The sequence below is a fragment of the Eubalaena glacialis genome, chromosome 5 (assembly GCF_028564815.1).
Source record: "Eubalaena glacialis isolate mEubGla1 chromosome 5, mEubGla1.1.hap2.+ XY, whole genome shotgun sequence".
Taxonomy (NCBI): Eukaryota; Metazoa; Chordata; class Mammalia; order Artiodactyla; family Balaenidae; genus Eubalaena; species Eubalaena glacialis.
The window spans coordinates 140,474,551-140,489,939 of NC_083720.1; positions in this window are offsets into that span (position 1 = coordinate 140,474,551).

Below are 15,389 nucleotides of genomic sequence, written 5' to 3' on the forward strand. Positions count from 1 at the left end.
AGCCATACCAAAAATTACATGTGCTTATGAGCCTAGTACGTTTGTTACTAACTCGTTCATACACAACACGTCTCAAGTTGGGTTTTGGTTATAGGAATAATAGAAGTACATAAAAATCTGTACAAAACAGTTTTTGAAGAGTTGTCATTTTTAATATTTATATTTTTCATTGTGCTTTATATGTTTTAAATCTTACTTTTAGTTCTCTAGTATTTATTTTTGAGGGTGTAAAAAGCATCCACTTAGAAACAAGTTTTATATATACAAATGAAAATAGTGCGTCTAATGAAGTGGAAACTGTGGTTGATAACCAAGGAGGAGCAATTAGCCTCCTTCTGAATTTGGGGATCTAAAGGCAGAGGTTTCCTCCTGTTTTCATTTTCCTCTCACCAGACTCATTCAAATTTCCTTTAAGTGATCTGGAAGGAATAGAAGTTAGATTCAGAATTGATAACTGGGCACAAGGAGATGCCAAACATGTAACACCAAGGAGCTCACAGCCAGTAGCCTTTTCATAAACAGCATGAACACCAGTGTGGAGACTCACCTCAGCTACCCAGAAAAATCCCCATATTGTCACAGGAGCAATGTGAGCTCTTCCAAGGCAGGGCAATATTTGGGGTGAGGTGTCCGTTGTTAAATTGCATAACCATTAGCCATTTTTATATATACTATTATCTTGTAGATTTTAATCTCCCAACTTGCAAATACTAGAACCATTGTTTAGGAAGAAGTCATGGAGACTGAGTTCAGGACACTCGAGAAACCACACAGTAATATTTTTTTAGAGGTATTTCTCCTATAAGAAAGATATCTTAAACATTCCAATAGTATACTCGAGTTTTTTTTTGTTTTTTGTTTTCTACTTCTTCTGGAGAAGAGCAGACAAGGCTCTTGCTTATGTGTCCGTAAGTGTGAACTATCTGTGTCGGGGACACGACAGCTGTGCTCCTGGCCCACTGACTCTGCTGTCTCTGTCATTAATGTTTGAGGAAGGGAGCAGTAGATGATCACTGTCTCCTCAGAATTCACAGCCTTTGCCACTACAAGGTCTGCCCCATGGGGTCAACCAAATAAAAATACTGACCTGCAAGAGAGAGTAAAGTAGGTAGAAAAAGTTTAGTTGTCGAATTCTCAGTCTGCAGGTCGAATGGGAGCGTTGGCTGTCGCTGAGCAGCTGCTCTGGTCAAGGTATCAGTCTCGCACGGAGGCCTCAGTCCTCAGTCCAGGTCCACGGCCGATGAAAGCAGGGATGACTGTGGAAACAGCCGAAGTGAAATTGGGTTTTATCCATCTTCTCTGAGAACAGGTGAGCTTTTGTGAGTCAGAATGCCGTTGCTCAAAGCCGATTATCTGTAAAGATGATAATGGTCAATGAGCATTAGATTTTATGGATCCAATAAGGAAAATATTTTTATTATTGATTATCTCAAGGTAATCAAACATTGTTTTACCTTTCGAGTGCCTCATAGCACCAACTATTACACTTTGCTTTTTCGGTTTTTTTGTATTTTTTTTTTTTAACCTTACTGAGCTAATGTTGACTGAAATCCTTAGAACTTTGCCTCTGTGCAATGAATTGCTGTTTCTTTACCCTAAGAAATCTATTTGTATAATCTCTGGCTGCAATGATGACTTTGAAATAGTTCCTTTGCCTCTCAAATGAATTTTTTTCCCCCATGGAATAGGCATGAGGGGAATACATACATTGTAAGCATTGTTCATTTAAGCCTGTGTTCATACAGGTCAAGTAAGCCAAATGGAGTCAAATATCTCCAGAATTCATGCCTGAAACCTCCTATTTTTGAAAAGTAGGGAGATGGCCTTGTATGTCACTGGGTGGGTTTCCAATACAGACTAACAATTAACTTCCTGATCCTGTAGTCTTATAAGCCTTGTGATTGCTCCCATTTTGGGAAATCCTGCTCTAAAAATCTGTCTTCAGAAGAGTTCATGGTGCCCAGCTTTTTCAGTGGCCCTGTCACCTCCCTGTACTGATCTACAGGTATGATATTTATGGGCTCATGAAACAAAACGTAACGTACACTCCCGGCCCTATTTTAGCATGGTCGAGGGCAGTGTTGCCAGGACAGACAGGAACTCCACAAATGCACTAGTACACAAAACCAAGCAGGTATAAGAGGCTACTTCCCAGCCCACTGTATACTTAGACTTTTGTGTATTGCAGAGAACTGTCCAGAGATCTTCCAGAATCCCTGCAGAATGTCAGGAGAGTCTTGGCCTACCAGCTATGGAGTAGGAAACAAGGAAGGTGCCCTGAGATAAGGTCAGCTGCCCACCAGGCAAAGCATGTGCTACCATTTGCCAGCCTCTAAACATTTCAGATGCCATTTCAGATTGTGCCTCAGCAAAATTCTAAGTTGCTGAGGCCATAGCACTTCAGGGTCTTTAATTTAACAAACATGCTCAAATCCTACGTGCCAACCTTAAATTCCAAAAGTCTACTGGACTTGGCACTATCACAGCTGCTGCTGAACCTGATGGCACCTACCCAGGGTGGAATAACCCTCAGTATTGAGTTCAGAATGTGAATCGTAGGCAATTTTTGCTGATCGGCAGCCTAGGAATTGATGAGCCCTTGACCTCATCAGCACTACCGTGAGGCAACATCCAAGAATCATGACCCGAACTATGTCCCAGATGCTAAACCTGTTTAGAGCAGCATAAAAGAGCAAGAAATCCACAGCCAGTGGAAAATGCTGGACAGCAATCGGAACAAGCTGAATGTGCGATTTGCATTCTCCCCTTTGCTCTTTCCCAGGCCTCCCGTTGGTAGTGAGACCCTCACCCTCCCGACGGGATGCGTTTAGCCCAGTTGCAGGGACCAGCATCCCTGTGTGTGTGTGTTGTGTGTCAAGGTGTTGTATGTGTTCACTGAGTTTAATGTTGACCCGTCGCAAGTTGGTGACCTTCCTCTTCGCTCTTTCTAAAGAAGACAAGCAATGTTTGTCAGAGAAATCTCCCCAGCAGTCTGCGGTGAAGAGCCGTGCCATCCACCTGCTACTCCCTGGGGAACAGTTCAACTGCAGAAATGTCACATTAAGGTTTTGTGCTTTGTTGTCTTTCTTTTTTTAAACACGACACAACTTTGGCTTTTCGGATACGGAACACTTCTTTTGTTGTTGTGGAGTTCCCTCTTGCTGTATCTTCTATGCAATTCCTTTTATAGAAAACTCCTGCGGAGGCTTACTCTCTGGGGTCCTGTCCGTGTTGCCCGTGTGCTGGAAGCGAGGGATGCCGGCTCTGGCTGCGTCTCTCCTCTCTCCCTGGCTGCCTCTCCCCATTTTCCTGCAGTCCCTCGGTTTGTAAATTTGTGTGCATTTATCCTGTCAGCCAAAATGTACACAATGTAAAAGAATTTTTAAACAGGTAATAAATTATATTTATAAGCAACAGAGACTGCCACCTCCCTTGTTTCTTCACAGCAAAGCCCTCTGTGTGAAGAGTCACGTGGTGTTTCCTTAATAGGACAGAAACGCTCTTGGATTCTGCACAGATAGTAATCCAAACGTCCCTCGGGCCAGGATGAGGTTCTAGAACGGTGCTTCTCAAGTGTCTCCACACACTTGAGTCATGGGAGAAGCTTTACCAAACACAACGGCCTGGATCTCACCCTCAGAGAACCTGACTTCGTGGGCCTGGGTGTTGGGAGTGTTTTAAGCCCCCAGGTGAGCGGTTATGGGGGGACCGGGTCTGGGGACCACTGTCAGAGGCCCTGGGGAGTTAGTTGGGAAGAAAGCAAGTGGGAGGCCAGACCCTCAGAGACTCGATTTTAAATGAAGTCTGCACAGAGAGAATGGACTTGTGGTTGCCAAGGGGGAGGGGGGGTGGGGGATGGGCTGGGGGTCTGGCATTAGCAGATGCAGACTGGTGCACTGTACAGGATGGATAAACAGCAAGGTCCTGCTGTACAGCACAGGGAACTGCATTCAACACCCTGTGATAGGGGAGGAGCTTCAACATGGCAGAAGAGTAAGACACAGAGATCACCCTCCTCCCCACAGATACATAAGAAATACATCTACACGTGGGACAACGCCTACAGAACACCTACTGAACGCTGGCAGAAGACCTCAGACCTCCCAAAAGGCAAGAAACTCCCCACGTACCTGGGTAGGGCAAAAAAAAAAAAAGAAAAAGCAGAGACAAAAGAATAGGGACGGGCCCTGCGCCAGTGGGAGCGAGCTGTGAAGGAGGAAAGGTTTCCACACACTAGGAGCCCCTTCGCGGGCGGAGACTGCGGGTGGCGGAGGGGGGAAGCTTCGGAGCCACGGAGGAGAGCGCAGCCACAGTGGTGCGGAGGGCAAAGCGGAGATTCCCGCACAGAGGAGCGGTGCCGACCAGCACTCACCAGCCTGAGAGGCTTGTCTGCTCACCCACCGGGGCGGGCGGGGGCTGGGAGCTGAGACTCCAGCTTCGGAGGGCGGATCTCAGGGAGAGGACTGGGGTTGGCGGTGTGAACACAGCCTGAAGGGGGCTAGTGCGCCACAGCTAGCCGAGAGGGAGTCCCGGAAAAATTCTGGAGCTGCTGAAGAGGCAAGAAACCATTGTTTCAGGGTGCATGAGGAGAGGGGATTCAGAGCACCGCCTAAATGAGCTCCAGAGACGGGCGCGAGCCGCGGCGATCAGCGCGGACCCCAGAGACGGGCATGAGACGCTAAGGCTGCTGCTGCCGCCACCAAGAAGCCTGTGTGCGAGCCCAGGTCACTCTCCACACCGCCCCTCCCGGGAGCCTGTGAAGCCCGCCACTGCCAGGGTCCCGCGATCCAGGGACAACTTCCCCGGGAGAACGCACGGCGCGCCTCGGGCTGCTGCAACGTCACGCCGGCCTCTGCTGCCGCAGGCTCGCCCCGCATCCGTACCCCTCCCTCCCCCCGGCCTGACTGAGCCAGAGCCCCCGAATCAGCTGCTCCTTTAACTTGGTCCTGTCTGGTTGGGGAACAGATGCCCTCAGGCGACCTACACACCGAGGCAGGGCCAAATCTAAAGCTGAAGCCCAGGAGCTGTGTGAACAAAGAAGAGAACGGGAAATCTCTCCCAGCAGCCTCAGGAGCAGCAGATTAAATCTCCACAGTCAACTTGATGTACCCTGCATCTCTGGAATACCTGAATAGACACGAATCACCCCAAAATTGAGGTGGTGGACTTTGGGAGCAACTGTAGACTTGGGGTTTGCTGTCTGCACCTAATTTGTCTCTGGCTTTGTGTTTATCTTAGTTTAGTATTTAGAGCTTATTATCATTGGTAGATTCGTTTATTGATTTGGTTGCTCTTTTTTTTAATATATATATATATTTTTTCCTTTTTCTCTTTTTGTGAGTGTGTATCTGTATGCTTCTTTGTGTGATTTTTGTCTGTATAGGTTTGCTTTTACCATTTGTCCTAGGGTTCTGTCTGTCCGTTTTTTATTAGTATAGTTTTTAGTGCTTGTTATCATTGGTGGATTTGTTTATTGGTTTGGTTGCTCTCTTCTTTTTTTTTTTTTAATTACTTTTTAATTTTTTTATTTTAATAATTTATTTTTTATTTTAACAACTTTATTTCTTATCTCCCTTTTCTTCTGTGCCATGTGGCTGACAGGGTCTTGGTCTTCTGGCCAGGTGTCAGGCCTGAGCCTCTGAAGTGGGAGAGCTGAGTTCAGGACGTTGGTCCACCGGAGACCTCCCAAACCCTCATAATATCAATGGACGAGAGCTCTCCCAGAGATCTCCTTCTCAACACTTAAGACCCAGCTCCACTCAATGACCAGCAAGCTACAGTGCTAGACACCCCATGCCAAACAACTAGCAAGACAGGGACACAACCACACCCATTAGCAGAGAGGCTGCCTAAAATCATACTAAGTTCACAGACACCCCAAAAAACACCACCAGACGTGGTCCTGGCCACCAGAAAGATAAGATCCAGCCTCATCCACCAGAACACAGGCACCAGTCCCCTCCACCAGGAAGCCTACACAACACACTGAACCAACCTTACCCACTGGGGGCAGACACCAAAAACAGCGGGAACTACGAACTTGCAGTCTGTGAAAAGGAGACCCCAAACACAGTAAGTTAAGCAAAATGAGAAGACAGAAAAACACACAGCAGATGAAGGAGCAAGGTAAAAACCAACCAGACCAAACAAATGAAGAGGAAATAGGCAGTCTACCTGAAAAAGAATTCAGAGTAATGATAGTAAAGATGATCCAAAATCTTGGAAATAAAATGGAGAAAATACAAGAAACGTTTAACAAGGACCTAGAAAAACTAAACAGCAAACAAACAATGATGAACACCACAATAAATGAAATTAAAAATTCTCTAGACGGAATCAATAGCAGAATAACTGAGGCAGAAGAACGGATAAGTGACCTGGAAGATAAAAGAGTGGAAATAACTACCACAGAGCAGAATAAAGAAAAAGGAATATAAAGAATTGAGGACAGTTTCAGAGACCTCTGGAACAACATTAAACGCACCAACATTCGAATTATAGGGGTCCCAGAAGAAGAAGAGAAAAAGAAAGGGACTGAGAAAATATTTGAAGAGATTATAGTTGAAAACTTCCCTAACATGGGAAAGGAAATCAAGTCCAGAAAGCGCAGAGAGTCCCATACAGGATAAATCCAAGGAGAAAAAGGCCAAGATGCATATTAATCAAACTATCAAAAATTAAATACAAAGAAAAAATATTAAAATCAGCAAGGGAAAAGCAACAAATAACACACTAGGGAATCCCCATAAGGTTAACAGCTGATCTTTCAGCAGAAACTCTGCAAGTCAGAAGGGTGTGGCAGGACATTAATTTAAAGTGATAAAAGGCAAAAACCTACAACCAAGATTACTCTACCCAGCAAGGATCTCATTCAGATTTGATGGAGAATTTAAAACCTTTACAGACAAGCAAAAGCTAAGAGTATTCAGCACCACCAAACCAGCTTTACAAAAATGCTAAAGGAACTTCTCTAGGCAGGAAACACAAGAGAAGGAAAAGACCTACAATAACAAACCCAAAACAGTTAAGAAAATGGTAATAGGAACACACATATCGATAGCTACCTTAAATGTAAATGGATTAAATGCTCCAACCAAAAGACATAGACTGGCTGAATGGATAAAAATACAAGACCCATATAAATGCTGTCCACAACAGACCCAGTTCAGACCGAGGGACACATACAAACTGAAAGTGAGGGGATGGAAAAAGATATTCCATGCAAATGGAAATCAAAAGAAAACTGGAGTAGCAATTCTCTTATCAGACAAAATAGACTTTAAAAACAGAGATTATTACAGGAGACAAAGAGGACACTACATAAGGATCAAGGGATCAATCCAAGAAGAAGATATAACAATTGTAAATATTTATGCACCCAACATAGGAGCACCTCAATATATAAGGCAAATGCTAACAGCCATAAAAGGGGAAATCGACAGTAACACAATAATAGTAGACAACTTTAACAACCCACTTTCACCAATGGACAGATCATTCAAAATAAAAATAAATAAGGAAACACAAGCTTTCAATGATACATTAAACAAGATGGACTTAATTGGTATTTATAGGACATTCCACCAAAAAACAACAGAATACACTTTCTTCTCAAGTGCTCATGGAACATTCTCCAGGACAGATCATATCATGGGTCACAAATCAAGCCTTGGTAAATTTAAGAAAATTGAAATCATATCAAGTATCTTTTCTGACCACAACGCTCTGGGACTAGATAGCAATTACAGGAAAAAAACTGTAAAAAATACAAACACATGGAGGCTAAAAAATATGCTACTAAACAACCAAGAGATCACTGAAGAAATCAAAGAGGAAATCAAAAAATACCTAGAAACAAATGACAATGAAAACACAATGACCCAAAACCTATGCAATGCAGCAAAAGCAGTTCTAAGAGGGAAGTTTATAGCAATACAATCCTACCTCAAGAAACAAGAAACATCTCAAACACCTAACCTTACACCTAAAGCCAAAAGAGAAAGAAGAACAAAAAAACCGCAAAGTTAGCAGAAGGAAAGAAATCATAAAGATCAGATCAGAAATAAATGAAAAAGAAATGAAGGAAACGATAGCAAAGATCAATAACACTAAAAGCTGGTTCTTTGAGAAGATAAACGAAATTGATAAACCATTAGCCAGACTCATCAAGAAAAAAAGGGAGAAGACTCAAATCAGTAGAATTAGAAATGCAAAAGAAGAAGTAACAACTGACACTACAGAAATACAAAGGATCATGAGAGATTACTACAAGCAACTGTATGCCAATAAAATGGACAACCTGTAAGAAATGGACAAATTCTTAGAAAAGCACAACCTTCTGAGACTGAACCAGGAAGAAATAGAAAATATAAACAGACCAATCACAAGCACTGAAATTGAAACTGTGATGAAAAAACTTCCAACAAATGATAGCCCAAGACCAGATAGCTTCACAGGCGAATTTTATCAAACATTTAGAGAAGAGCTAACACCTATCCTTCTCAAAATCTTCCAAAATACAGCAGAGGAAGGAACACTCCCAAACTCATTCTACGAGGCCACCATCACCCTGATACCAAAACCAGACAAAGATGTCAGAAAAAAAAGTAAACTACAGGCCAATATCACTGATGAACATAGATGCAAAAATCCTCAACAAAATACTAGCAAACAGAATCCAACAGCAAATTTAAAGGATCATACACCATGATCAAGTGGGGTTTATTCCAGGAATGCAAGGATTCTTCAATATACGCAAATCAATCAATGTGATACACCATATTAACAAATTGAAGGAGAAAAACCATATGATCATCTCAATAGATGCAGAAAAAGCTTTCGACAAAATTCAACACCCATTTAGGATAAAAACCCTCCAGAAAATAGGCATAGAGGGAACTTACCTCAACATAATAAAGGCCATATATGACAAACACACAGCCAACATCGTTCTCAATGGTGAAAAACTGAAACCATTTCCACTAAGATCAGGAACAAGATAAGGTTGCCCACTCTCTCCACTATTATTCAACATAGTTTTGGAAGTTTTAGCCACAGCAATCAGAACAGACAAATAAAAGGAATCCAAACTGGAAAAGAAGAAGTAAAACTGTCAGTGTTTGCAGATGACATGATACTATACATAGGGAATCCTAAAGATGCTACCAGAAAACTACTAGAGCTACTCAATGAATTTAGTAAAGTAGCAGAATACAAAATTAATGCACAGGGATCTCTTGCATTCCTATACACTAATGATGAAAAATCTGAAAGAGAAATTAAGGAATCACTCCCATTTACCATTGCAACAAAAAGAATAAAATACCTAGGAATAAACCTACCTAAGGAGACAAAAGACTTGTATGCAGAAAACTATAGGACACTCATGAAAGAAAGTAAAGATGATACAAATAGATGGAGAGATATACCATGTTCTTGGATTAGAAGAATCAACATTGTGAAAATGACTATACTATCCAAAGCAATCTACAGATACAATGCAATGTGTATCAAACTACCAAAGGCATTTTTCACAGAACTAGAACAAAAAATTTCACAATTTGTATGGAAACACAAAAGAGGCCGAACAGCCAAAGCAGTCTTGAGAAAGAAAAACAGAGCTGGAGGAATCAGGCTCCCAGACTTCAGACTATACTACAAAGCTACAGTAATCAAGACAGTATGGTACTGGCACAAAAACAGAAATATAGATCAATGGAACAGGATAGAAAGCCCAGAGATAAACCCACGCACATATGGTCACCATATCTTTGATAAAGGAGGCAAGAATATACAATGGAGAAAAGACAGCCTCTTCAATAAGTGGTGCTGGGAAAACTGGAGAGCTACATGTAAAAGAATGAAATTAGAACACTCCCTAACACCATACACAAAAATAAACTCAAAATGGATTAAAAAGACCTAAATGAAAGTCCAGACACTATAAAACCCGTAGAGGAAAACATAGGAAAAACACTCTATGACATAAATCACAGCAAGATCCTTTTTGACCCACCTCCTAGAGAAATGGAAATAAAACAAAAATAAACAAATGGGACCTAATTAAAAGCTTTTGCACAGCAAAGGAAACCATAAACAAGACCAAAAGACAACCCTCAGAATGGGAGAAAATATTTGCAAATGAAGCAACTGACAAAGGATTAATCTCCAAAATATACAAGCAGCTCATGCAGCTCAGTATCAAAAAAAACAAACAACCCAATCCAAGTATGGGCAGAAGACCTAAATAGACATTTTTCCAAAGAAGATATAGAGATTGCCAACAAGCACATGAAAGGATGCTCAACATCACTAATCATTAGAGAAATGCAAATCAAAACTGTAATGAGGTATCACCTCACGCCAGTCAGAATGGCCATCATCGAAAAGTCTACAAACAATAAATGCTGGAGAGGGTGTGGAGAAAAGGGAACCCTCTTGCACTGTTGGTGGGAATGTAAACTGATACAGCCACGATGGAGAACAGTATGGAGGTTCCTTTAAAAACTAAAAATAGAACTACCATATGACCCAGCAGGTCCCACTAGTGGGCATATACCCAGAGAAAACCATAATTCAAAAAGAGTCATGTACCATAGTGTTCACTGCAGCTCTATTTACAATAGCCAGGACATGGAAGCAGCCTAAGTGTCCATCGACAGATGAATGGATAAAGAAGATGTGGCACATATATACAATGGAATATTACTCAGTCATAAAAAGAAACGAAATTGAGTTATTTGTAGTGGGGTGGATGGACCTAGAGTCTGTCATACAGAGTGAAGTAAGTCAGAAAGAGAGAAACAAATACCACATGCTAACACATATATATGGAATCAAAAAAAAAAAAAAAGGTTCTGATGAACCTAGGGGCAGGACAGGAATAAACATGCAGATGTAGATAATGGACTTGAGGACACAGGGAGGGGGAAGGGTAAGCTGGGACGAAGTAAGAGTGGCATGGACTTATATACACTACCAAATGTAAAACAGCTAGCATAGCACAGGGAGATCAGCTCGGTGCTTTGTGACCACCTAGAGGGGTGGGATAGGGAGGGTGGGAGGGAGACACAAGAGGGAGAGGATATGGGGATATATGTATATGTATAGCTGATTCACTTTGTTATACAGCAGAAACAGAGCAATGTAAAGCAACTATACTGCAATAAAGATGTTAACAAATATATACCCTGTGATAAACCATAATGGAAAATATGAAAAAATATATGTATAACTGAGTCACTTTGCTGTACAGCAGAAATTAACACACTGTTGTAAATCAACTGTACGTCAATAAAATTTAAAAAGATAAGTGAATGAAGTCTGCCAATGGCAGCACTAGTAGGTAGGAAATGAAAGGGGAGGATGCCCAGAGCTGCAGCGAGTGCCAGGCAGAGCCGCTCCACCTGCTGGAGCACAGCCAGCCACTGCCTCAGGGTGATGAGCGAGAGAGACTCGGATGTGCGGGGGGAGCTCTGAGGCAGCCCTTTCCTCACGAAGGAGCTGAGCCGAGAAGCGCCTTTGATGGGAGGCTCCCGTTCCATCCCATCCCTCAGGCTTGAGCCAAAGAGCTTGTGAGCAACTAGAGCAGCCCTGAGCACAGCCCCCGCCGACTTAAGACTCATCCAAGACGGGGGTCGCAAAACCAGCTGTGGGTCAGGGCTGAGGAAGCGGTGGCGATGTGTAAACTGGAACCTGGCTAAAACAGAAGGGAGAAGTGGGTCCCATGGCTGAGAATTTAACTCCATTACAAGAATGGAAACTCAGCAGAGAACAAAAGGGTACTGCGCACAGAAAGCACATGGCAGCACAGACTCAGCCCACCACCGTCCCTCGAACCTCGCTTTGGAGCTTTGGTGGCCGGCATTCCCGTTGGGAAAACCGCACTCAAGAAAGCACGCGCACATTTTCCAAGTCACGTCGGGGGTGGGAGGCTGCCCGAGCCCCCTCTCGGGGTTAGAGTCACTGCAGAGTTCAGGAGGGCGGCCGGGGCAAAGAACCCCCATCAGCCCCAGAGCTCCCTGTAGCCGGTTACAACCAGCACCTGGGGGGGAATTACTCTGCAGGAAGAGAAGTCCTTCTGAGAGCAGGGTCACCTGTACTTTGCTGCTGTGACGAGAAGGAACCACCAAGCTTGCAACTTAAAAGTGAGCAGAGCAAAAGAAGATGCTGTTCGCCTCAGCTGGGATTCACTCTCTCTCTGCCTTTGAGTCCCGGGAAAGCCCACAGCCTAGAGAAGTGGGGTGCAGAGAGGGTGGGAGAGGTGTCACCCCACTCCCACCACTGCACACTCTGGCTTGTTTTAAACGTTGCCATCTTTACATCCTGTAAAACTAATGTCAGCGAGGAAAAGCAGTATTTATGAGCACCTACCTGCTGTGTAGCTGGTGCGGGGCCATCACATTCTTCACACGTTCACCTCACTTGTTCCTCCTAAGAGCTCTGTGAGGTGGGAATTTTGTCCCAATTTACAGGGGAGAAGATTGGGGCTCAGACTGTGTTCTTCCACAGCACTGAGATGGTGAAAACCATGGGATGGGAGTTACATCGATCTGAATCCCAAGGCTGGGATGAATTCTCTTGGCATAAGTGCAGCTGGCTAAACACAGCCAATCACACAAAAACTCTGGAGTCCCTGGTAACTGAGATGCAAGCCCGCCTGTAGTCTCTGCGCCCAAACAACTCTGGTTTTCCTCTCCAAACCAGACTTTGCTCTCTGCCCTCCAGGATTCCCAGTCCATGGACAAGCAACCTAGCAAGTTCCCTCCCCCTCTGCAGAGGGGTTTCTCCTCTCCAGGGGACGCTGACTCAGAAACCACAGCAACAACTGGGTTGTTCCACACCCCACGTACCTCACAGGTGGGAAGAAGGATGGAGTCTTTCTCCGACGGCTGTGCTCCTTCCAGGCTGCTGCCCTCGCATGGAACCCCACTCCTTCGTACGTCAGGCCGTCAGGCCCCACCAGCCTCCGTCTCCACTCTCTGCCCCTCACTGACTGCCCCCCATTCCCCTGCAGCCCTGGAGAACCCTGCCTCACGATCTTCATGTCATTAGACTGCCACCATCCTGGGAGGCTTCAAAATCCAGGAACCCTGGCTTTTGGGTTCCTCTTTCATCACCAATAATCTTATCCACTAATAAATCTGCCCACCCCTGTGATCACACCTTCAGCCTGTCCTTGATCTTGCTACTCCCTCTTTGAAATCTTGATTCTGAACACAGACCCCTTCTCAGTAACCACTATCGCACCACCTCGACCCCAGCATGGTTCCCTGTCCTCTGACCTTGTTTCTTTGGGCCTATCAGCTGCCTTCTCTTTAATCCCCTCCCTCCTCTGGACCACATCAGCCATCCCCTTGATGATGATAATTCTGATTTTCCATGACTCATTGCTGCATATGCCTGATAACCCTGAACGAATCCAGTGGCCGCAGTCTCCATGCCTACATTGGGTTGCTGATAGAAAAATAAAATCATAAAATTACAGAGAAGAGTAGCACAAGGAATTTGTAATAATAGCTAATATTTAGTAATTGAGTGTTAGTTGAATGCTTACCTCATGCTTGGTGCATGGATTATTTCATTTCATCTTCAGAACCACTCCATGCAGTAGAGATTAATATTATTCCCACCTTCAAGGGGAAGAAACCGAGTCTTTGAGAGGGCACAACATGCCTACCGTCACAGAGCGGAGAGAATGAGGGAGCCCGGGTTCACGTGCGGGCTTTATGGTGGTCCAGGGGCCACACCTTGACCACTAAGCCGGTTAGCATCATTCATCTTAACAGGGCCCTCGGCGTTGCCTGTAGCCATCCGGCTGTGATATCCTACGATGCAATTTTAGACCTTGTCACCAACTTTTCTACCTTTCCTCTCACTCTCAACAGATGACCGTGCCTCCTAATTATAGAGAAAACAGGAGACATCAGACCATTCGTCTTGCTCTCCTGCCACCAGATGTACACACTTACCTGCAACGCTCTCCATGGCTGCCTTTCCCGCCTGCTACAATGTGAAATTTTTAAAGAGGAAAAAAGGCACAACTATAAGATAACAGACATGTTCTTTCCAAGGGGAGAATGAAACCATTTTATTCCGGGGGAATGTTAAAACAAAGCCATATACAATTTGTAACAAATACAATACAATTGTTTGTTCCCTAGTCCTGAATAATTACAGTATATACAAATTCAATAAGGCACTGGTTCCCCAAAAGAACACAAATGAGTCTTCTTTTGAAACAGACAGACAACAAAATCCCTTATATATTCTAACTTTTCTCCAAAAAATATGGCATTGTTTGTTTTGTTTTACAAAAGGAATGATAACCGCTAAATTAAGTCACTTCTGATGCCTTCTTTCGTTTCCACGGCTATGTGACTAAGTTTTCTAAGGAGATATAACTACAGAATTATTCAAGTTTTAAAAAACTGTACTTCTTTCAGTGCCTTTCACCTACAAAGAAGAACCAGAACAGACCAACAACATAAAACACTAACTTCTAATGAATAGGCATGACTGCAGAAACGTGAAAGTCAGTCATTACTCAGGACTTGCTCTACCTGACCACACAGCAATTGAAATGTGTCACAGAATTCCCTGTAAATAAAATCTTAGCGTGTTTTCTGAGAAGCTTTGTTTTGAGAATAAAAAGAATGGTCGCTAGTGACTTCTGAGCTGTGCTTTCCAGGAGGTCAAAGGCCGGTCTCCTAACACACAATGTTCATAGCACGGCCGCCTGTGATTTAACAATCTACACCTTTTATAAATAAATATTACGTTTCATTTAGTACTTTATCCCCTATAATATTTTTACGCTCTAATCCACATAATGGAGTTGTGCCAGACTCCAAACTGAACATAATATTTATACATACATATATATTTATATAATATATACAAACATACATAAACTATAAACCCAAACATCTTAGCATACAAAACTTATATTAGCCAACAAGTAGTATTTTAGGATTCCTTCGCAGGGAAAAGATTAGAAGAAAATTTTAGGCTTTGAAATAGTCCTAAAAGGAAGCATCAACTACATTATTTCCAGGTTCCCACTCTTCTGTTGAAAGACAAAACAAAAAAGTAAAATTCACTTCTGAGCTACCAGAAATTTAAAAATCAAAATGAATTATTTGGAAGTGAGTAGGTAGTCTCTTTAAGAACAATTTAATATTCCCTAAGCAAGGTGGATTTTGGTAAGATACAAAGAAAACGCTATTCATAAATAAATTCTTGTTTCATTGAAAGACTATAGTAACTAAATGGGTCTTTTTAAGTATCTCTGGAATAATTTTTAAATGTTCATAGTGAATAAATCAGGTTGGGGATTATAAAGTAAGTTACTCATTTTTCCAAAGCAACCAAACAAATAATATAGAAGA